Source organism: Atractosteus spatula, chromosome 5 (assembly GCF_055471065.1).
Source record: "Atractosteus spatula isolate fAtrSpa1 chromosome 5, fAtrSpa1.hap1, whole genome shotgun sequence".
NCBI lineage: Eukaryota > Metazoa > Chordata > Actinopteri > Semionotiformes > Lepisosteidae > Atractosteus > Atractosteus spatula.
In genome coordinates, this window is record NC_142710.1 from 37,915,034 (window position 1) to 37,940,112 (window position 25,079).

The 25,079-nt window shown below is 38.7% G+C and overlaps 1 protein-coding gene across 5 annotated transcripts in view; it reads right to left on the reverse strand.

Moving 5' to 3' along the window:
- rbm20 (RNA binding motif protein 20) overlaps positions 1 to 25,079 on the reverse strand; it is an 83,122-nt gene that overhangs the window by 39,533 nt on the left and 18,510 nt on the right. The window contains exon 1 of one of the 5 annotated variants that reach the window (XM_088917879.1): positions 387 to 497. The exons of the other annotated variants lie outside the window; for them this stretch is intronic. The gene's annotated coding sequence lies outside the window, so the exon portion shown is untranslated. Of the gene's footprint in view, positions 1 to 386; positions 498 to 25,079 lie in introns of those variants that run through there. 5 annotated transcript variants of the gene reach the window in all.

Sequence of the window (25,079 nt, forward strand, 5' to 3'; positions counted from 1 at the left end):
ATAGGCCCAAATATGAACATAAAACACAAAAAGGAAACAAAAATACCACGTGTGTCCAACAACATTCAGTTTTAAAACAATTTAAAGCAAACAAATTTACAGTAGTAGTCTAATCTAAAAAAAATAATAATAATCTGAAAACGAACGTTTCCTTTACTGTGAGAATACGATTTTGTCACTCATTTTTTACTTAAAGCAAACGTCTTTATGAGGATTGTGCCGCACTTCATATTGGTATAAAACCATGGAATGCGTAAATGGTAAAAGCAGACAGTATTTATGTCTTTATATTTACATCTTAATTATCTAATCATTTGGTCAATATCACGAGTCATAAATGCACGCTTCGTAATATATCCGATAAGAAACTGACTTAAAACCCTTACCTTTTAGCTTTCTCTAGTACAAGAAGCCGCTAAATAAACGTTGTGTGTCGGGTAAATGGGTACACCCTACCTACATTGTTGCAGTTTGTCGCGTTGTCCCGGAGCGTTCAGTGGACCTCCTTTCCAAGCTGCATTTGAAACTCGTTAAAAAAAGAAACGTTCCCAGACCCGTCACATGGCTCTCTGCAGTAGTTCCTCCAGCACTGCAGATCGACTCGCAGACTAACCAGTACAAGTGCCAAAAGCTGTTGGAAATGCGTGTCCGGGGTGACTGACTTTTGCCAGGACTAAACACTAAAGGGGTTCCCACACATAGGACTGAGTGCACCTATACTGAGACCATACCTTTCAGCAGAGAAGCCGGACAAAAACCAAACTGAAACATAGCAGGCACAATGTTAGTTTGCTCTGCTACAATGTTAAAAAGCGGTTCTGAAGGGTGCGCTCGTCAAGCAACCTTGTCAATGAGAGCGCGAACAAGTTGAGATGCGTTTTGAGGGTGCAGTTTACCAGCCTTTCGAAGACATCTCCATGGACTGTCTCCGAGGGTCTCCGGGTATCCCCTGATTCAAATTTGGAAACAATTGTGAAGAATGTACAGGTCGGCGCAGCCTGGATTATTAATTTTCCTTAAAAAAAGATACATCCATCCAATTAGCTGCATGTTGAGTGAGTAGTGTCTTTCAACTTTTACGACACATACAAAAAGAAATACTAACAGTTGAAGGCTATTGCATAATTATATATATTGATTTTACAATGGAAGTGCCGCTTTATATTCAGAAGTTTAGGACAGTATTATTACTGGCAGACAATGTACTGTAACTCATCTTGGTAATACACGGAGGAAAAATAAAATATTTACAACTGAAATTAAATTTTACGACAATAAAAGTTGTAAAGGTGCAGAGGGTTAAGAAGAAAAAAGTGTTTTATAAATTGCTTGATGAAAAATAATGAAATAAATAAAAGTTGTGAAAGTGTTTTACGAATTCTCAAATGCGTATTAACTTGATAACCAAAAAAGTGCACATTTTAGGCTTCACAACAATATACCGATATTTATTATCGTTTCAAAATTCCGTAGATATGTTATAATACGTTTCAAAAATAAAATTTCAAATATTTTAAATGCTTGAAATAACAAGAAAGTAATCATCATTCATTAAACTATGTTCTAAAAGTTTTAATTCATTGTTAAAAGATATCGTAACACTGCTTTCAGGCTCCGTTTTGGTCTTGGGTTGTTTTGCAAATTTAAGTTTCGAAACATACACCAGATTTAAAGCTTTAGACATTTAACTGCGCAGTCCTTATACCTGCATCACGCAAGCGTGTCACCAGATGGCACTACTTTGCGAATATTCTAGAGCTATATTATAGTAGGAAAGCAGAACAATGCATTAACTATGAGCAATAATCACCGCATTACTTTAAAACACCACAAGCACATACATGGATTTAGAACAAGTGGCACACGCGTTTTTTTCTGGACCAAACAGCTCTGTAAAAGGTCCTGTAGATTGCTGATTTACAACTTACAAAATACAAAAAAATGCATATGGTAACAGTGCGCTTAAAATAATTAACTCCCACGATATAATGAAAATGTGGTAACCACCACCAGGGAAAATATTTTGTATTTTGTATTGATAGATCACTCTTTACGTGTAAACAAATGACGTGCATTTCAAAGAAAAATTAGCTGTCTAGGCTGATGGGAATAAAAGTTAATATTTTACGTCAAATGAACAACTACAAATGAATAGTAGAAAATATATTCTGTGGAATAAATGGTATATTTGCCCTTTTTTGGTCATTGGAAGCCATTGAACTGAAATACAAAGATTCCATCTCAGTTTTTGAACAAATGTGATTTGTTCATGTTTTAGAATTAAATATTCGATTTACGATACATAAAGTATACTCTTATCAGCAATTTGAGCTTTGTGGCATTTTTTTCAAAATTGTAAGTTCGCCTGAGACCTGCGGTGGGAGCCTGTTGTCCTTGCAGCGAGATGTGGTGCAGCAAATTGACACGATACCTTAATGTACCAACATGATTGCTAATGATAGCAGTTATGTATATAATGGAGGACAGTTGTTAGATTAATGTTACTGCTTATATTATTAAAGATTGTAAAATAGCCGGGAATACTTGAAAATATACTATAATTTAACTGTTTATTTTTTAAATGGATCAAACGACCTATCTGGGTGATATTAGGCCCGTACTGTAGGGTTCCAGTTTGGAAATCAATCTGACATTCCTGCGCCATGTAGTGCATTTACAGTCTGACCGCTCCTCAAGCCCTGTTTCCACTTCTCATAAACAAGTGGTTCTTTACCTAAGCGCGCAAGCATCTAATTCCCCGCGGGGTGTCAATGTGACAGATTTACAACAGCCCCATCTGTTGGCAGTCAAGGCAGAAGACAGAAAAACCTGTGATCAAATTCTCTCCATTTTTAGACCCATAGAGAGCTAGGGCTGCACACTTTTGGATGCTGGATTTAACCACAATTTGGTCCCCAGCTTCTAAGGTATATGTCAAGACGTGACCAGGACAGTGGAAACAAGATACGGAGGACTTCTGCTGAAGCACACAAATTCCTGGAAGTTGGTGTGGAGTGTAGATTCCATGTGGTATGTTACATAGCACAGAAATACATTATCTGAGAGAATAACTGCATCTTTGAATAGTTTCAAGGTTTCTGTGTGCCTGAATATAAAAAGCACAATAGTATATTTAAACTTTCTTTTCATTTACACTTAACTTAACATGTTCAATTTGTGTTGAATTTAAAAACCTAAAACATGTTAGGAGAACATTGTTTTTTTTAAATAAAAGTTAAAAATAAGGGTGGAAACATTTATTAGCAAATACAGTATATAGATTGACACATATGGGTGTGGTGTATTATTTATGTTGGGCTCTGAAGTATACGATGAGGATATTTAAACAGAATTGTGACCTTATGAAAGCACTTCTACTTTCTCAAAATGAAATCATAAGTTTATTTATCAAATGCACAACAATACAGCGTGCAGCAGTAGTTGCTGGCAATGAAATGTCTTTTCCACGAGCTCACAAAAATCACAAAAATCAGAAATAAAAAAAATCCCCAAAACACAAAAATCACAAAATTGAGGTTATGAAAATAAGGTTACATAATAAAAGATGTAATAGAAATTGAATAAAACTCAATATGAGTAGAGCTGCTATGTGTTCATGGTGTATGCAATATATACAAGTAGTGCAGTTATGTTGAATACAGTGAAAACTGTTTGTCCATGTAGCCATTACAGGTGATTTGCTAAAGGAGCTGCAGGTTGGCTATTTAGCAGTCTTATTGCCTGGAGGTAGAAGCTGTTCCGTAGCCTGTTGGACTTGGACCGAATGCTTTGGTTACCAGACGGTAGGAAGGAAAACAGTTTGTGACTGGGATGTCTGGGGTCCTTGAGAATGGACCTTGCCTTCTTCAGACATCTAGCTGGGTAGATATCCTGGATGTTTGGTAGCTCACAGCCGGTAATGAGCTGCGCTGACTTCACCACTCTCTGCAGTACTTTGCGATCCTGGGTGGAGCAGTTCCCATACCAGGCAGTGATGCAACCAGTCAGGATGCTCTCAATAGTGCACCTGTAGAAGTTGGCCTGGATATGTGATGGCATGCCAAACCTCTTTAGCCTACGGAGAAAGAATAGGCACTGTCGTGCTGTTTTGACCACGGTGTTGGTGTGGTGGGTCCAGGTTAAGTCCTCTGAGATGTTAACTCCCAGGAACTTAAAACTGCTGACCCTCTCCACTGCAGTCCCACTGATGTAGATAGGTGTGTGATCTCCTCCCTGGTGTTTTCTATAGTCCACAATCATCTCCTTAGTCTTACTGATGTTCAGAGAGAGGTTGTTCTCCTGGCACCATGCTGCCAGGGTTTCAACCTCCTCCCTGTACGCAGACTCTTCACCATCTGTGATTAGGCCGATGACTGTTGTATCTGCAAACTTAATGATGGAGTTTGAGTGGCGACACAATCATGAGTAAATAAGGAGTAAATAAGGAGTAGAGGACAGGGCTAAGCACACAGCCTTGGGGGGCTTCAGTGTTTAGAGTCAGGGTAGAGGATATGTTGGTGCCCACCCTCACCACCTGCGGATGTTCTGTCAAGAAGTCCAGGATCCAGTTACAGAGGGAGGTGTTCAGTCCCAGGTCCTGGAGCTTTATGACAAGCTTTGAGGGCACTATGGTATTGAATGCTGAGCTGTAATCAATAAACAGCATTCTCACATATGTTCTTTTCTTATCCAGGTGTGAGAGGGCAGTATGGAGGGCAGTGGCAATAGCATCTTCTGTTGACCTGTTCTGGCGATACACAAATTGCAGTGGGTCTAGGGTGTCAGGCAGTGAGGAGGTGATGTATGCTTTGACCAACCGCTCGAAGCACTTCATGATAACTGATGTGAGTGCAACAGGGCGGTAGTCATTTAGGCAGCTGACTCTGGGTTTCATAGGAATGGGAACAATGGTGGTTTTCTTAAAGCAGGAAGGAACTATAGACTGAGCTAGAGAGAGATTGAATATATCCGAGAAGACATCTTCCAGCTGGTCTGCACATGCCTTCAGAACGCGGCCAGGGATGGCATCAGGGCCAAGAGCCTTGCGTGGATTGGTCTTTTTAAAAACTTTACAAACATCCGCTCTGGATATGATCAGTGGGTTTCCGTCTTGGATTTCTGGAATCTTCCTGTCTGGATCTGCGTTACTCAAGAATAAAATAAATAGCTGCTCTCAAATTAATACTCATCTTGAGGTAAAAACTTTAGGGACACAGAGTCAGTCTTACAGTTGCAGTTTGGCCTAAAGAGCATGATAAAGACTTTTGGTCACTTTCCCTGGCCAGAACCATCCCAGATCTCAGTCCAATGAAAAACTGGTCAGGCTGGTGGAAAGAGCAATTCCATTTCACCTCCACACATCACTGCTTTCAGCACAGCCTTTACTGGAGGTGATTCTGCTAAAACAAGACGGCACTGAGTTACAAACGTCAAAGCACTTTGGTGGGGTTTCCTGTTCAAGCTGTTTTCACTGCTCACTATTGATGGCTTGCAGAAACCCAACATGATAACTATGCCTATTTTGGCCAGAGAGTGTACTGTACACAACATTCTGTTTTGGAAACAGCCACAAGTTTCTTTTCTAGAAACCCAATGAACAAAGCAGAAAAGAATAAATTGTACAGGGACACCTGAAACAATCAGCTCACTCATCCATTTTAAGGGGGCAACAAAGTGTCTTTTATGTATGTGTGGCACAGTTACATTTAAGGAAATTCCTTTAAAGTGTGACTTGAACGCAAAATAAGCAGCACACAATACTTGCTAAATCAAAAATTGACCAAAGTGTCTGATCAGCAGGGTCAACACTGAGAAAGCAGTAATAAAAATGGACTCGTCACAGAAATGAAAGAATGAAGTTCCCATGTCAATAAGATCCTGGCAGCCAAGCAAGTTGATTAAGATAGGCCAAGCATATGTATTTATTTCCTAGCCTTTGCTATATTTTCATGAAAGGCAGTGCAAAGAGAATCAGTCGGCCCCCCTTCCCCCTCCACCTTATTAACACATTCTACTTTCTGACAGCCGCTTTTTGTGCTGTGAGAATACACGGCTGCCAAGCTGACCGTTCACTAAAGGCTTTTAGCATTTTACTTGCTTATGCTCTTGGGACTATGTATTTTCATTGCAGAATGTTCATGTACTTAACAGATTGTGTTTGAGAGCAATTAACTATCCTCAATTGAAAATAATGTGTTTATAGCTGCCCTGCACTCTAAATGAACAGATTATTGTACACTGATGGACTCTGGGACTTGGAGACGACAAAAAAGGTCAACCTGTGCCACAAAACAGCTCTCAGTTACTGTACACCCTGCATGAATCTTGCATCTTTATGAGGATTATTTCATAGACTGATAGGCCCAGGATCCACTAGATGGTGCTAACAGAACATGCAACTCTTAAAAAAATCGATATTATCGTTCATCCATTTGAGGGCACTATATACTTTATCAAGAGAGCCATGCCATTTCTTAATTGCAAAAGTGCAAAATTATAAATGGAAAGTTTAGAAATATTTCACTCTTAAAAAAGAGGACACATAGCTCTGTCCTCACTGACACATGGAGGCAGTCTGTGCATTACAAAATGTTTCCAGACGATCACATAAGACAGAGCAAAAAGTCAAGGTAGCCAAGATGTAAAAGTCCTTTACATTTTTTTACAAAACTCTTGGTTTCATACCCCATCATCTCTCATATATGACATAAGGGTCTGACTCCTCCAGGAAATTGTTTCAAGGACACGGTCCGACTGCTCAGTCATCACAAAGAGCCCAGATAGAAGAAAGCTGCATCAGCTTCCCTCAGGCTGGCTCCAGATGGTATTCAGCACAGCTGAAAACCTCAGAGATTTATGACCCTGGAGCACTGGGTGGACACTTAGGGCCAGGGTCATGGGCTTGGGCTACAGGTTTCTCTCTTCAAATAAACAAATCCCCACCTGGGGAGACTAGAGAATTACTGTCTTTTATGGCAAAGGCATGCTCAATACAAAATGGAGGGAAGGTTTTGAAAAGGTTGGATTTTTGTAAGTGTACGTATGGCAATAGGAAGGCATGGGGGCACAGTGGTTAGCATTGCTGCCTTGCAGTAACAGAGATCTGGGCTCAGTTCCAGGGGTGCTATCCATGTGGAGTATGTTCTCCCCATGCTCATGGGGGCTTCCTCTGAGCGCTCTGGTTTCCTCCCACAGTTCAAGGTTAATTGGCTTGGTAGGTTAATTGGCTTCTGGGAAAACTGTCTCTGGTGTGAGCGTGTGAGCGTGTGTGTTTGTGTCTGTGTCTGCCCCATGATGGACCGACATCCCGTCCAGGGTGTATCCAACCTGTCACGCTCGTAAACCCCTCCCCCCTTAAGGACGCTCCAGCCCTTCCTAGTTTTGTATTTATCTCCTGCACCTGCCTCCAGTTCCTGACCCCCGTCCTATAAAAGCCAGGCATTCCTGCCAATCTGGGCTCAGCTTTGGAAGATGGACGCACGGAAGCCCGCCTACCCGCGAGTCCAGGAGCGACTCGGTGGTATCGGCTTCAATGGCGTCCTGACCCTCTGAGTCCGGGACTGGGAGCGTCTGGTCCCGTGACCCCCCTTTTATTCCCCCGACCCTCCGCCGGATCCCGCTCCGGCCTTTTAACACTGTTTGTCTGTCAGGATGATCTCCCGGTTTTGGACATTGTAACATTCTCGGATTTGCCTTGGACTCCTTTGGACTGTTTGCCTCGGACACACAGCCTGAACACCAGCGCACCTTGGACACGCCCCCTGTTTTCCTTCCAGCCCCCTTTGCATGCTTTTTTTCTCCCCGGATTGTGCTGTCTGCATAGGGTCCTGAAAGAACGCTTCGTGACACAACCTGGTGCCTGTTGTATGTTGGGATAGGCACTGGTTCCCCCGCAACGCAGTATTGGATAGAGCAGTAAGAAAATGGATGGATGACATTAATTGTAACTCAAATCTTTATGGTCAGAAGGGCAAGTTGAGAGGACTAGGGGATAAGTGCATGACCCGTGCTTTCTGCAAACAAATTGGGTCTAGCTTGAAAAAAAATTGGAAGAAGATATAACTTTCCCAGGTACCCCCAGAGAGATTTCACTAATGACTTGTCAGCATTAGTGAAAATCCAAACAGAAATGACTTCGCTCATTTCATTATGCGAATTCTCTTTTCACATGACTTGCAATTCTCCAGCTGCTCTATGTCACATCATCTCCAGCAAGCTTCTGTGTTGCAGTTTTTAAAATGGAGAAACAGCAGACTACTGTGTGTTTCTGCCACAGTAACGCATCTCTTCAGTCCAGAGACAGCAGTAAATAGACACGTGTGAGATTTCCATAGGTACCCAGGTAGTGGGAAAGGAATGGTTTTGAGTTGAAACTGCTCATGTCGTAAAACAATCACTGCTGTTATATGCACTAAAAACTCATTTCTAGTTTTGCTTTTTTTTCCTGTGAAAATCCAGTCTAACACTATGTTTTCACCATTCTTACTGTGACCTAATAGTTAACTTCATCCCATTATAAAAATTCATTAGGCTGACAGAAATAAAACTGAAACGCTTGTCATTCAGAACTGCACTAATCCTTGAAAAATCATGGGGGGGGAGGAAAAGAGTGGAAAGAATGCATGACACGTTCAAAAAAACTGAAAGGCTAAAAAAAACATTAAGGAAGCAATGTAGTTATCTATAAGCCTTACAGACACTTGATTTTCCATTCCAACAAAATATGTTTTGTTGGACTCATTCCATAGTGTCATCACTTACAGCTGTTGTAGATTATTGTATTTTTAAAATATTCTCTGCTACAATAAAGGCCCACAGCACATACATTTATAATATTTTTTTTTGAAAATTTGAAAAGCTTTCTTTGATTGAAATTTTAATCTTTCAGATAAAGTGCAATTCGTCTGTTCACATTCCCAGACTACATTAATAGAAACGGCTTTTCAAATAAGTAACAGCACAGTAATAAAAGGTTCCTCTCTCACATACGCTAAAACTCACTTCCATTATTTATATGAAAGTAATAAAGGCACTGGAATTAATATCAGATATGCTGTTACTCTGTGTATTGACTCCCTATATTTTTATCTTGTTATCACTTTATCTTGTAATCTATATCAAGGAAAATTCTGTTTTGCATTACCTTTTTTTTATACAGTTATGAATAATAGGAATCTGCTCTTATAAATGGAAGAAAAATACATTCTTAACCCTGCCTCTTACAGTGTATAGAGAGTGTGACTGGTAATAGGTGATTATACAATCTCAAGCCCACTATAAACATACAGTGTCTCTGTTAATGGACTGCATTCCTGGTATTTAAATGGAACCACAAAACTCATTAAAAACTGCCACAGTAACTTACTGCAATTAATCCGCCCTAATAAAATTTCAACCTAGAATTTGAAGATGGAATGTGAGACTATGTGGGGGATGGTTAGATATTTAAACTATTAGTCACAGCCATGAATATCAGAAATTGAATATGCATTCTGCATTTTCTACTTGTTTCCTTATGGCAGAAAAATCCAAAAGTCAAATTCGGAGAATATCAGCCTAAAATCTACCTTTTCTGATTTTCCGTTTGACGTTTTGAATTTTGATTCCTTTTTATGTGGATAGTGATGCACAAAAGAGAATAGCAATGCTCAGGTCTAATGCCTGTAATCAAATATTTCAAACATAGCTATCGAACACAATCACAGAACAACATGGTCAAAAGTACAGATTAAGAATCCTGATACAGTATAAAATTGTAAAGAAACATCAAAATGAAAGTGTTACAAAGCATGAACAATCATGGCAAGAAAGACACGTACTGTAGATCTGAACAGCCTCTGGAAAGACTGCTGTCAGATTTATACTCTCGCCCTGTGCCACTGCAGACAATAGGTGAAGGTAGACTGCTCAAAATTATTTCCTCCTGAAGCAGTTAGGAAGTTGTGCCATTGCAATCCTAGCACTGTGTACTCTTTTGTCCTGTCAGATAATAGAAAGTTCCAAAGAGGCCTGCAGGAAAGGAAAAACTGGTGGCTCAAGGACTTCATCAATGTACAGTATATTTGAGTAGTAAATCTTATATTGCACTCAGTCTGCACCAAAGGTGAAGTTGTGTTAAAGCAGATTCATCCAAACATGATCACACTTCCTCACCAGCTGGCCTGAACATTGCAAATGTCATCTTAACACTCAATGCAATGTCTCCACGTGTCTTAACAGTCAGGTTTGTCGAGGGGAAAATGGCATTTGTCTATGAAGAAAACACTTAATCATTCATTTCCCATTGGCCCTTACCAATCATGGCCTCCTAATAATCCCCATCTATGAATTGGCTACATTACTCTGCTCTCCTCCCCACTAATAGCTGATGTGTGGTGAACGTTCTGGCGCACTATGGCTGCTGTCACATTATCCAGGTGGATGCTGCACATTGATGGTGGTGGAGGGGAGTCCCCATTACCTGTAAAGCGCTTTGAGTGGAGTGTCCAGAAAAGCGCTATATAAGTGTAAGCAATTATTATTATTATTATTCTCTCTGCTGCCACCTCACACTTTGGTCTGCAGAAAATGCCATTTTATTTCTTGGTCAACATGTTACACATTAATGGCCTCTGAGCATGCATATTGTTTTAAAGCAGTGACCTATAGTCATTCTGATGATGCACGGGTTATGTCTATTTAGGATTTCCCACACTGAAGCCATCGCAGTCTGAAAATAATTGCACCCTCATAGGGTGTTTTTTTTGTGAGTCTAGTTATTGTTGTAGTAAAACATGTCAATGTCTGGGAAACTTGTCCGTGACAAGTGTCTGTGTGAACGTAGAGACAGCTGATCTTCAATCAAGACAATTTGAAAGGTTACACAAATTCTTCATTAGTTTATTTTAGAAATTTTAACTCAAATATTAAGCATTGAGTACCTTTAATTGTTTATGAAGCAACATAACCTGAGCTCAGTATTTTGTTATCCACAGGAGTAATAATATTTTTAAAATCCAGAAACACACCTGATTGCTATTTAGAATTTAACATTATGTCCTGTTCTGTTTTTATTGTGCCTCAGTACAGAAAAAAAGGTAGAAAATGAAGTGTTATAAGAAGTATTTAAAAAAATCAAGAGTCCTAAAATAAAAATACAAGTAATTAGAAGACAAACTACAGTATTTATGTTGTTGAAAACAATAATATTATAAACCGCGCAAAGGGTAGCAGACCAGAAATAGGTAAATGGATGGATGAAATCAAAATGGACAAATAACATTGTACAGAAAGCACAAAAAATGTTTGCAAAGAAAATTTATCCACAATGGTTCACACTTGATTGAGCTTCAGCTACTATAAAATGAACAAAATCTTTTTTCTTCACAATTTAAAGGACTGAAGGCTACCCTCTGGAAATCATTAAATTGTTAGTTTTAGTGCATTTTTTGCTACGTCTCTTTTGCAAATCACTGTCACTGTAATTCCAAAGCATTCAAGAAATTGCAACGGCATTTGACTCCAATCCTCACTGTCAAGCATGTTGCAACTGAGAGCCAAATATTGGTTAATATTTTTACATTTGTCAAAATGCATCCATTTTGCTCAGTGTCAAAATATACTGAAACAAGTGTTAACGTTTCTAGTTGTATTCCTACTGCTCTTCCTCATTCACAAGCTGTTTGAATTCTCCAAATTCAAACAGAAGGCCAGCCAACTCACCTGTTATGAGCCAAGAACCAAATAAACCGATGGATACCGAACTTGCTGTCAATTATTCGGCTTGGCATTCTGTCAATAGAAGACCCACATGAACTCCCAATGTAAACATTTCTTATACATTAACACATCTAAAACCTACTACTATGACTAAGTATAAAGATGAAAAAAAGAAGAAAGAAAACACAACGAGCACCCTCACAGCTGAAGAAGGCTCCATGGCCAAAACTTGTTTTCTTTCTTTTTTTTCAGCATGGAATAAACCTATTACTTGTTCCTTTGCAGCCTATGCATGCTGATGCAGCTACCAACCTGAACTACTAAGTATAAAGATTCTGTTTCCTGAGGTTTGCATAGAGTATTTTTAATTTGAATCCCTTTTTTTTTCTACCATGCACCACGAAAAAGGTACCAAGGCCAATAGGATCCTGAACTATCTACTCTATAGCCAAGAGACACTAAAGTAACTAAAATTTGAAAGAGCAACTGAATCAAAATTATATAGAACCTGCTGACAGTTTCTGTCAAACACAGTGATGAAACCGAGAGACAGATGACTCTGGTGCAACTTGGAACAAACACAAAGAAAAGACATGGCAGCAGTTATCTAAACTTCTAATATAGCAGGGCTTTACAACTGTATGCCTGGAGAAGAAGAGACAAAATGCCTTTCATATAAAAGGTAGTATTACCAAACTAATTACTGAAACCTTTCTTGACTTTTTTAAGTCTTCCCTGTTCTTTAGGCGACTAAATAGTAGTTTTAAAAGTCTGTCACTTTTAACACAATTGTGTTCAGTAATGATTCAATGCTTCCTTACTATGAAAATACTTTGCCTCCACCTACCACAGACACTGAGAACTGAATCACTGTAAAGTCTGAAAGTCGGGACTGGATGTACTGGGAACAAACCCTCTAAGTATTAATTCACAATGGACAATTTAGAGACACCAATTAATCTAGCGCATGTGTCTTTGGAGGGAAGAATGAACCCGGACACCTTGGAAAACCCTAAAACGAGGAGAACACGCAAACGTCCAACAGAAGGAGCGGTGGCTCTGTGGCTAAGGATCTGTGCCTCTGGCTTGAAGGTTGCCGGTTCAAATCCCGTGGCCGGCAGAGGAATCCTACTCCGTTGGACCCCCGAGCAAGGCCCTTAACCCCAACTACTCCAGGGGTACTGTACAATGGCTGACCCTGTGCTCTGACCCCAGGCTTCTCTCTCCCTGTCCGTGTGTCTCATGGAGAGTGAGCTGGGGTATGTGAAAAGACAAATTCCCAATGAAAGAAATTGTATAGGGCTAATAAAGTGATCTTATCTCATCTAAGGAGCTCTGATGGTGTCAGAGCTAACACAAACCACCACCACACCACTGTGCTGTCCTCTGCTGGTTTAATTTGGAAAGGTGTGCACTTGAAAAAAGCACTTACAACTAATTAATTTTCATCCCTTAATTACTGAATTACTGTTCAATTGCTGCACAGTAAAAGAACTTTTAAAATGGACGTCATCAGAAATCAGAAATCTCTCCCCATAGACTCTGTAGTAATTGATTAGCATAAATTCATTTAACTAAACAGTGTACTGTATTTTGTTTGTGCTGGGTATAATTTTTATTCAAAATGTGTGCACTTCGTCATCACGCCCTGCCTACCAAAAGAGGATCCCCGATTTCTTAACTTCTTGAGTTGATGAATTGACTTTAATTGATTTAACTGGTACGGTAAATATATCTGGAGCTGTTCTGACACTGAACTAGATATATAATAACAATAATATCCCAACCAAACTATCTAAAGCATGATAATCATATCTCAGACAAATCTCCAACTAGTATTGTTTTATTTTGAAATAAATAGATGTGCATTAGTATGCAAAAGTAGAGTCAGCATTAGATAGGCTGGGTGAAGAATTAACGTCTGGGCATTCAACAGAGAAAACTGATAGGTGAGGCAGAAAAAAAATGCCTCTGCATTTGGGCGGGCCAGTCCGAATGTAGGCTGCCTTTTTTTTTCCCCCCACACTGGCACCGACTCAGGAGTGAGAGACCCTCCAGCCCACCTCCCTTCCGACAGGCCGGACAAGATGAGCAAGCACAGCACATTGCCATCTGTCAGCAGCGCCAGTCTGTGGCTGTCAATCACCCTGCCTTTCGCAGGGGTCCCTGCCCTGGCTTAGCCAGAGGACCTGGGCTTGCCATCCGCCAGCCGAGCCCTGCTCTCCCGCTGGCAGGAAGAATCTGCCGGCACTCCTGAACCACAGCAACTGCTGAGATATTGACTTCCTGTAGCTTGTAAGAGACTCTTGAAAACCGCGGCTTGAGGGACCGCCTGCTCTAAGGCACCTGGAACATTACTTATGGCGCTGGGCAGTGTGCGGGTATTCTTTACCTGTGCTGTGCTCCCACTAGTTAATTCACGCAAAGGGCAGATGGTGTCTTTAGATATCTCACATGTACAAAAGAAGAGCGAGACGGTACAAAAGGTAGCCGTTTTTCTGATGTGCCAATTAATTCCTTTTAGTTTCCATTTATGTGGGCGGATTATCCATGCATCCCTTTTCCTAACAACAAGGGGAGCAGGAGCTTGTCTTGGCTAGAAATGGGCACAAAGCAGGAAATACTCTGGAAAGTTCCAACAGATATAAACCCACATCTCACACTAGTGCTAATTATTGTCTCGAAGCTAATCAATCTTTGGACTGTGGGAGAAACCTGGAGTACCCAGAGGGAACCCATGCAAACACTAGGAGAGCATGCAAGCTCCACACAGATAGCACCACGGATGCAGAACTGAACCCATTGTGAGGCAGCAACGTTACCCACTGCAGCACTGTTCCCCCTCAGATTAGATTATTTCTTCTCTTTTTTCAAGAAAGGCATCTTTCTGCGTTTGATAAACATCCAGCAAACACATAAAAAGATATGCTACACCCCCACAGCAATTCATCATAATTATTTTTTGGGTCGATACTGTGTTTATTGATTTTGTCATCTTCATAAGCATGTACATTTAATGTAAATCCAAATCAGTTCAGTTTTGAATCCTTCTAGCACTGGTAGTTAAGACCTGTTTTTTCAAAATGGTGCAATTTACTCATTTAATTTAACTAATTTCAATTAATATTTTTATGAAACCATACTTGTTTACCATTTACAGACTTTTATGTTTAGGGAATGCTGAGTTATTCTAGCAAGAATAAGTGACGATTCCAGGTCAATTAATGGAGTTCTGTTCTATTACTATGTTGTATACAGTTTATATGATGAATCTGTACGATCTCCCATGTATAAATCCTTTTCAGGAATAATTTCTTCGCCACTCACTTGATGTCTATATTGTAATTCTTGTTAGTGCAATGCAATTGATTTACTTTTTACTTCTCCAATATTTACTGACCCTTTCCAGTTTTGTATTGTCTGCAAATGTAAGGTTTACTGTTATCATAAATTAAGATCAGCCTAATACTGATCCTTGCTAGACAGATACAAAACTGTCTGACGCTTGTGGTTGTCAGTGTTTTCAGCCAATATTACCACTCCTCTTTAAGGCACTGTGATTTGGGTTGAGGTGAAGTCTGTGTTTCTCTAAGGTTTTTTCAATATATCACTGATTCTCATGCTGTGCTCAGATCAAGGCCTCTGCTACAGGGAGCCTGTGGACTAGCCAGGTTAGCCTGGAGCCAGGCAGCTGTTTGGGTGGGCAGCTGGCAGCCCAGTGCAAAGTGGGCATTTTTGGAGCCTACTTATCCATTCCAATCCTATAGCATTTTCATATATAAACTAGCATTTGCGATTACTTTGTTTGCATGGAAAATGGAAACTTATCTCCGCTAAGCGCCGAGTGGGAGCCATTTATTATCCACTCCTCTCACATTCTCAGGCTGTAGGCACCTTTTCTTTCTCCTTATCTGCCTGGGTGTCCTATCTACACCCCAGTGAAACTTGACCTGCCTTAAAGTCTGGCCTGGATTCACATTTCAGAAGGGGTATTTCTTTACAGACACTTGCCAGCAAAAAGCTGTTTGTTGTTTGCACTCATTTCTAATAAGTTTGCAGAGTTACACTGTACACAACAGCTGTCAGACAGCAAAAAATACTGTAAAGCTCTGTTAGTGAAAAACCAATTCTAAATACTGAACCATACATGAGCATTAAGAAACGTCTGTAACATTCCTAAAGTAGTTTAGAAATCTCATATAATCTATCACTGACCTGTGCGTCCTACCTTCTGTTAGCATCTTATGTCCTAAATCAATAAGAATATTTTAGTACATGATCATACTTGTTAACAAGTATGACAATAAGAGGCAGTTTATTGTCACTCAACACTTCAGCTTTCTTAAATTGCCATAATAATCAACATAAGTCAAAAACGATACTCTTCAGAGAGTAGATTCAACTTCTCAACCAGTATACAGTAATTTCTGGAAACCTTAAGATAACATTTCCTCACTTGAACATTTTTTCCAAAAACAATTTATAGAAAAAAAAGTTTTTCATTTTTGGCATAGGAGCTCCATCTATATATACTGTACAGTATTTATGTAGTAACTCACTCACACTATATGTTAAGAAGAGTAGAGTTAACCCAGGTGAAACAAATATTTTTCTTCAGAAGGTGTGCAGTACCCAGCAGGCGTCAAGGGGAGAGACAGCAGAGGTTACTTTTAGGAATCACAATTATCCTTTTAAGATCCAAATAAAGAAAACATATGGGTAATGGATGTTTTCTTTATCATTTTTATACAATTATTTTAAATATCTAAGCTGTATTCCTGTATATGTACAGGTATCTACAGTATGTTGTTTTGAAAATACAGTAATAGTAATAGTATTGTATTTACAGTTGTCTGATTAAACAAAATAAGTGTGCAACAATATGATTTATCAAACAGAAAACTGCAGGACAGACTTGAAAGTTACTGTAGATGAGCTCTGGATTATTGCCGAGCGTCACCTCTAAACTCAACATGAGAGTTTGAAGCAAACCTTCAGTGACTGAGATGTTAAGCAAAAAGTAAGGCAGTGTTTTGTAATGAACAGAATTTCAATGTTTAAACTGGAAAACACAATTTAAAGTCACAAGACAAAAATAATCACTGTAAGGTGGAAAGCTAATCAAGAGGAAATTGCACAATATCTTCTATTCTTACCTGTCAAGTGCCTTCGACATCAAACGTGGTTTGCTGTTCTCTTTTTCTTAACACTGTCAATTATTATAATAACCGTTTTGTTTTTGAGTGTTTTGACAAAACAAGTTGTTAATTGTTCATTTCTGTCCATACATGTTTGAGTACCTTTTGTTGAATAAATGCCATAAAGAACATACCTTAAAAAGAATGAAGGAGTAGTCTAATGTTTTACCACCTTTTAGATAAGGGACATGAAACACAAAACAGAGGGTACAAGTGGAAACTTCTGGAAGTGCATTTAAAACTGAGAACAGCCAGACGTTGTTACAGTACATAAAGGGTGGTGGAAGTTCAGAACAAGCTACCGAGCAATTTTATTGAGGCCGTTATCCTGGTGTCTTTCAGGAAACAGCAGTAAGAGGTTCTTGGATCAACTAACTACTATCGACAAAATGAGCTGGATGAGCCAAATCTTGTTTGTAATCTTTCTAAAGCTCTTAAGTATGCAAACCCCCCATCTGTAATGAATGATCATATGAAGATGGGGGTCAATTCCCTTTCTTAATGTATATGAAATGTAGGAGTGAAAGATCTCATTTTAAAAAAATTTCTTCCACTTTGCAGATCTCCCTGTTTTATCAACGATGGTCAGGTTGTACAAAGCAAGGTAATGAGTTCTGTTGGATAAAAAAAAATAATGGTTGAACACGTAGCAAAATGTCTTTTCTTGCCCTTCATTATGGGATTTAGCAAGAGGAAAGTGATGAGACTTACAACAAGCACATGACCCCCAAGAGAAATACAGCAAACAAAGTCTACAAACTGGCAACATATCCCTATACAAAGCGGACATAAACAATAAACCTCACAAGATAACCCAGCAATGCTGAACAGCTGTGTTAATACTTGGAAAATAGTCTTATTGAGCACTGTCTTTCAAAACCAGTGGATAGAGTGGGAGTATTATGATTCTATTCATTACTTTTGGCTCTGACCACAAAAGTTACTTTACTGGAAATTAGATTTTAAAAGAATGTGCTTCCACTTTATTGCAAATTCTCCTCAGAAACTAATTTCTAACCCCTCAGAACTGATACAATTACAAAAGTGCTGTTTCTGCAGTGTATTTGTGAAAAAGGATGAATGAAAAATATTTGGATTTCCTCAGCCGAAATATTGACAAAAAACAATGTCTTCATAAAAATATATAATCCTAGCCAGACTCAATATTAATATCTAGTTAAAATATCCCACTAATGTCAGTATTCAAGACAGATTCTTGTAAAACAGTGGGGTACCTAACTAAAAAAAAACACTGTACTGTGATTTTGAAAGTAAATTCAAATCAAATTACATATTCAATTTTTTTAAATGACTTATAATTTATAAAATATTTCAATCTTTGAAAGACAGTTTCTGCAAATGTGTATTGCTTTTACTGCTACATATATAATCAGATCATTTTAGAAATATAAAAATAAAGACATAGTTATGACAAGCAATTATTAATTAAACATTTCATTGAAAATTCTGATGAATGATTCACTCCTATTCCTCATGTTTCGGAAATAACATCTGATCGCTAAGGCTACTTTTACCGGGAAATAAGGGGCAGAATCTGCTGGACAAGCCTGTGTCATAGAGTGCTTGATAGCCAACCCATCCAGACAGATTGTCAAATTATCAGGCCAGGATCATCAGGAATGACACCCAGCGCCAGATAAGACCCACTGGAGTATTTGAGAATAGGCAGCTGTCAAGACCTTATGTTTATTTATTTGCTGTTAGTCCTAGTTAAAAAAACAAGGGCAGATTGACAGCTCTTCGCTTATCTGGGGGAGTGAGAGGGATGATATGTCTGTGTGGTACAGTGGGGGATGCATTTCATTGTAAACAAGAAATAATAATCACTTATTTAATAATACAGTTTGCTCTTTGAGAAAGCTATAGTATCAGCACTGTGTTTGAATTCAGCTTGAATTAATCTCCAGCCTATCACAATTACCTTATTGCACTAAGTGTTATTTTTAATACCCTGAAATACTTATAGACAACCGAGATAATGTAAATTAATGTTCCTCAGACTTATTTACAGTTCTTTTCACCACAACTGATGATAGCATTTCACAGCAAGTGCCCACACAGAGTGACAAATTCAATGGCAAAGGTACTTCAAGGAGAGAAGTCACAGGAACTATTTTAAGTGCTTAAGGTACAATTAGCCTAAAAAGAGGTAGAAAGGACAGGTGAAATGAACTGGCAGCCAAGGGAACACAAGGACGTACAGCCTCTCTTGGGCTAAATGTCACATAAAAGAGTTCATTGTGGGAAAAAAATGTATAATGTACTAGATATTTCAAGAGTATTATTGTTTTAAATAGTGTCAACAAGTTAGGTTCCAAGTGATATTGTGTGGGTACACAATTAAGATTCTTGCTCAAGTTTTATGCTCTGGGTATTTTGCTAGTACTGTATGTACAGGATCTCAGCTAAAAGAGTGATTTTAGGTAGTTGTGTTCCAGACTCCTGCAGGCCTTTGTGTAAAGAATGCCTTTGAGGATACTGAATACTTTAATCACATCCCCTCACAGTCTCCTTTGTTAAAGACTGTTCCTTTAACCTGTCAGTTTAAGCCTGGTTGAAGAAAGACATACCTGCTGTCTTAAAAATGTACAGTCTCTCCCCACTGGTCTCAAACAAGTTGAGGGGAATTGTTTTTATTAAAACAGTGCTGTAAGTAACTAAACTAATTAGTTGCTTACTCAGTTAGGATTAATGTAATTTTATAATAGATTTAAGACATTTGTTCAGAAAAAGTATTTCAGAAAAATGGTGCTTTCAAGTTCCAAATGGATACTACAGCTATAGAGAGACAGTATATAGTACAGATATTTGACCCAACATAAACGGACTTAAATAAACACAATTTTTCTGTTAAGTATGAATCAATTGAACACATATTTATACTAGTTTAAATTAAATGTTTGTTTTTAATGAGGTCAGCTAGCTGATAGGGTAGAGCGCACCGTACACTGAGCAATGAAATAAAGGACATATAAATGTTACTACATGACAAATGAGTTACATTTACCAATGAGCTTATCAATTGGCTCTATATCTAGTTCTGGTATATGTTTCTCCTCACTCTATGATACTGCTGTTTCCACTGATATCACATTTAAAATAAACCTCCCACTGCAAGAAACCCCGTAAACCTTTTTGGTTTCAAATTAGTTGCAAAGGCTTCTGTAAGAAATACTTGGGAAATCAAGAAGTCTCCAATGTTCCAGACAATTCTTCCAACCGGTTATCATGTTCCTGAAAGACCACAGCTTGCTGACAGCCATGACCAACCCACCCCATCAGCACTTATTATATGTAAAAGTAAACAGTGCACTGCGGATTAAAATAGAATGCATAGGAGGGGAGGGCAGTTAAATCCAATTTCATGTGAGCTATCAACATGTAAAACTAACTACCTCCTCCCCTCCCCAAGGCCTGAAGTTGCTGTGCAGAAGTTAACTGGCAACATACTCTTCTGGTCAAGCTATGACCTTTTGTGATGACAAGCCGATTTTATCCAGTCGCCTTTATTCACAGATTAATTTGAATTTTTGAGCTCTGCCAGTAATTAACATGCGCCATTTGGATAATACTTGCACTTCACCAGACAAACACGCTTGCTGGCGCACTGAACTGTGGAGCCGTACCCTTAGGCGGTGACTAGGAATAGTTCCAAGATATGTGTGGCAACTTGGAGACTTAAGGGCCTTGGGAGCCACCAGCCATACATGCTACATAAATATTCATGCTCACAATAAATATTCAGAGAACTGAAATTACCATATTTTATCCCCAAGGCCCGTTCTCCTCAGCACTGGGCACTGATATAGGGAGGGTTTAGCAGAGTTCATCGTTCACCGTTCATCATGTGAAGTAAACCTGTCCTTTTCCCAAAGTGAATGAGCTGCCAGCTTAGTGAAAAGAGCCATGGGCTCAGAATAAGAATGATGGACACTGTTAATAAGTGGCAGCAGCAACAACTACTGCTACTTAGCCCTTCTTTTAACTGAAGGTTTTTATGATGTTTCAAGTGCTTTTTTCCACCCATCGGCTTCCGGTACCGATGTTATAGATTCTGAGCGGATTGTATCTACTGCATCAAGAAAGAAATTCATTTCAGAACTCGTAAAACAAAAAACAAAACAAAACAAGGTGTTGATCCTAAATAAATGTCACAGGAACTGCAGATTTATTTTCTGTGGTTTGGACGCTGTCTGAAAATATGGTATAGTGTCACACACTGCAATTCAACGAGTTAAGAAGTCATTTATATTCAGCCTTATAGAAGGCGTGGGTGGAATTGACGTCACTGGGATGTAAATCGCCTTTCCTGTGACTCACTTCACACTAAGCAGCACTCCACTTTCAGGATCCCTGATATTATCATTTTTCAAATCATGAAAAAGGCATGAAGGCCACAAGTCTATCAAAAACATTTGTGCAGAGCAGCGTGCTTTCACCAGAAGGTGAACGGGGGTCTTATATTAGAATATTCTTGAAAGATTAGATACATTGCCTTGTTTCCTGCAAGCTTTGTCATTTCCCAACCTTTAACATTGCTGTTTCTGGCCTCAGATCCATGGCTCAAGAGAAAAAATATTTTTTTCTACCGTAGATATTTTTTTTCTCTTCATCTGACATCATACAATCTATGACATCACTGCATGTCAGGCACACTTTGTTCTACATTGCAAAAGTAAATCAAAACCCATCAGTTTCCCCATGAACTTACAGTATTCATCACACCAGATACTGTACATGACATTCCTGAGGGAAACCCCTCTGCAACTGAAAAGAAAGGAATTACAGTTTTCATTTCCCCAACTCATTTACAAATACCTAGAATTTAGTTCCAAGTTTCAGATTACTATAGTAGGAATGGGAGGGGGGATAATGTGCTTTTCCCTTGAGAAAATCATATTCATTTTACACAAGAGCCCAAGCACTTTTTCTACAAATCCATTCTGATGGAATTTTGTTTCAGTTGTCGGATGTTTTGTTTTTCTGTGAAGAAATCCAGTTGGTTCACTCTTATAATGAGCCAGGTGTCTTTGTAGTGTATAGTGCCAAAATGGGATCACTGTATTTGAAAACACATCATAGCATCCTGGCTGTTCAATCTACCAGATCCACTCTATAGGCATAAACATGGGTGTTAGATTTCCAATATTGTAAAATAAACCACATGCTTGTCTCTGCTTTCTTTCCCATCTCTTATGCAACAGCCATTAATACATAGTTTATACTTCATGAACATAAACTGTTTGGTTAATCTGGTTTTACAATGATCTATAACTGAACACCAAAAAATGATGATCCTTATTGATGCATGTATGTTTTTTCTAAACATATATTTCTAAAAATAAAAATAAATCGATTTGGGGTATATTGATTAGTTTTTTACATTTTCATTAATGAATCATTCATGACTGCTTATGATAAAATTGGCACTGTTGCTGTAAAATTATTATATGATTGTTGTAAATAATTATTACCATTACAGAATTATTATTTTACTTATGATAAAAATGGCACTGTGTAAAAATGGCAAATCTGACCAATTCTGCCAGTTCTCACAATAAATCACCTCATTTGTAAGAGAGATTTGATTAGGCAAAGGTGACGAGGTTGTTAAACCTGTTGTAAGATAGTATACCGTATATCCTATATATACCTACAGTATAAGGAGAATTTTCCTTATATCCCAATTATCCCAAAAAAACAGCAGGTAAATAAACCTGAGAGCAGAATTACCTAGTTTATCTAGTCTATTTACAAGTATTTGGCATGTGCTGTGAGGCGACAATGTGCTGACTTTTAGTAATCTGTGATCAGCAGTAGCTAATCATTCTTCTGCCTCCACTGTGCACATTCTCCTTGCTCCACATGTACAGTACACATGCCGCTGTTACTTGTGTATAATTATTTTTAAATTTTAAAGCACTTTAAAGTCTGAACAATAAATACCAGAAAGAGATAATGACTAAAAGGACAAATGGTCAGTGTGGGAATGACCAGATCACAGAGAAAAAAAAATAACGAATCCGATATCAACGTTTTATTGATTATAGGATCATTAAAGAAGCTGAAAACATTTGTGATTAGAGTTGAACATATATACAGTATTAGAGCTCTCCTTCATTTAAAACGGATTATTTTAAAACATAGGAACCTTATCTGTCACCTCTGTAATTTTGCTAGCAGAAAGGATCAATCCAATGCTTCAAATGCTTAACCTATTATAAATGGAACCATTATTAAGGCATTTAAATAATCTTGAAGACGTCTTTTTTATCTGAGTCGTTTCTTGTCTTTTTTTAGACTAAATTAAAATTAAATTAAAATTAAAATGTACACAGGTCCTTGATACATAATACATCCATAAATAATTTATTTTTAGACAATACATTTTAATTTCAAATTAAAATACATTAATTTAAAATGCCTTAATTTAAGTGGCAAACAGGATCGTTGCTGTTTTACAGTCACTTATTCCAGGCTATCAAAGCAAAATTTTTCTTCACTTGGAGCCCTTATATTTTATTCCACTGTAATGAACTGTAACTGACGACACTTCACTCATGCTACACATTAATGGTGGCTCGGTCTTAACTGTCACCAGGTTGACAAAAAGTCTATAGGGCACAGCCATATTAAAGCCTAATTGGCTAACTGTTACAGGTCAGGTGGCTGACATGGGAAACTTGTTGAGATACCCAATACCAAATATCAGGCATCACTGTCCATTAACATCAGTGTGGTTATCTAAAATTACAAGTGAGCTAGCAGCTAAAAGCAAATTAACCTACTGTACAACTCATCTGCTAGTGTACCCTCACTATGGCATGATGCTGCAGTGTATAGGTTGCACATTACCTGTTATACATTATACATACACAATAATCCATGCACTTTATGCTGTCTAGAGGAGGAGATAGTCACCACAGAAAGAAATGGGGCAGCCATGTCCCTGCAGATGCAATATTAGAGAGTTTGGTGACTTCTCTTTATTGACAGAAGAAGCTTATGACTCGTAGGAAGCACAGAACAGTTTTTCCACAGACAGAGGGCTATATGTCCAAATGTATCCCTTTGATTCTTTAAGTATTTCATATTTTAGTCACTTATGTGAAAAAAGATCTTTTCAGTAAGGTACTGTACAGTTACTCCAGCTCAAGGCTCTGAAAAGAAAGGACATCAAGCTTTCATGTTTATCGCCGTCTGAGGACATTTCAAATTCAGCAAGTGTAGATTCCTTTTTTTAAAATATACACTGCCTTCTAAAAGAGACTGTGTGAGATGGCAGAGTGGTGTGTTTTTGAGGTGTAGAATGTAAAAAAGTAACTAAATCAATTATTTCTGAAGTCTTTCTTAAACAGGTATACTGTACATCTCTATCAGCCATGTTTGGAGGTGTAAATTCAAAAGCAATATTGTATATGGCTACTCCTAGCATCAACGATTGCGAAAGGCTGCCACACTGATGTGCAACACCCATGGAATGTTATTCCAAATGCTGATCCCCCCCTCTCTGCACAAGTATGAAGTGTCTGCTACGGTATGCTAGGCAGCAAAGATAGGTGCCCACTCCTCCTATCACGTGCTTCATCTGGGACAAATCTAGAGTTATTTGCTGGACATGGTGAAATTTACCAACAGGTGCAGTGTGGGTGCAGCCATTTTCCTGTTACTGTACTGCGCCACGACTGTGCTGAACAAAGACCGTTTTGCGTACATCATCATTGTATGCAATCACAGTTAGACCACTAATAATCATGGACTGCTAATAATCACTAATCTAGGATGGATGTTATGCCTCAGCAGACCATCACAGAACCCCTCCACCAGTGGCTCCTCTCCAGACCACAGCCCTGTGCACAGGATTCATTGTGACATTGGCACACTTGCTATCATCCATTACCACTATACTGTAAGCTGAATCCAGATTCTTCAGTGAAGATGATGTTCCACCAATAACGAGGCTGACGTAAGAGCTGTCTGCACACTGGAAACATGCTTCATGGTGATGGTGCTAAATTACTGGTCCTATTGCTGCTGAAAGGGGACAAATTCCATATTCATGCCTTAAACTGATGACTGCTGGAAGCAGGATTGTCTGTTGCAGATGCTGCTGGAAGGAAGTTCAATGATGGAACGTGACGCCATGAGCCATCTGTCTCATGC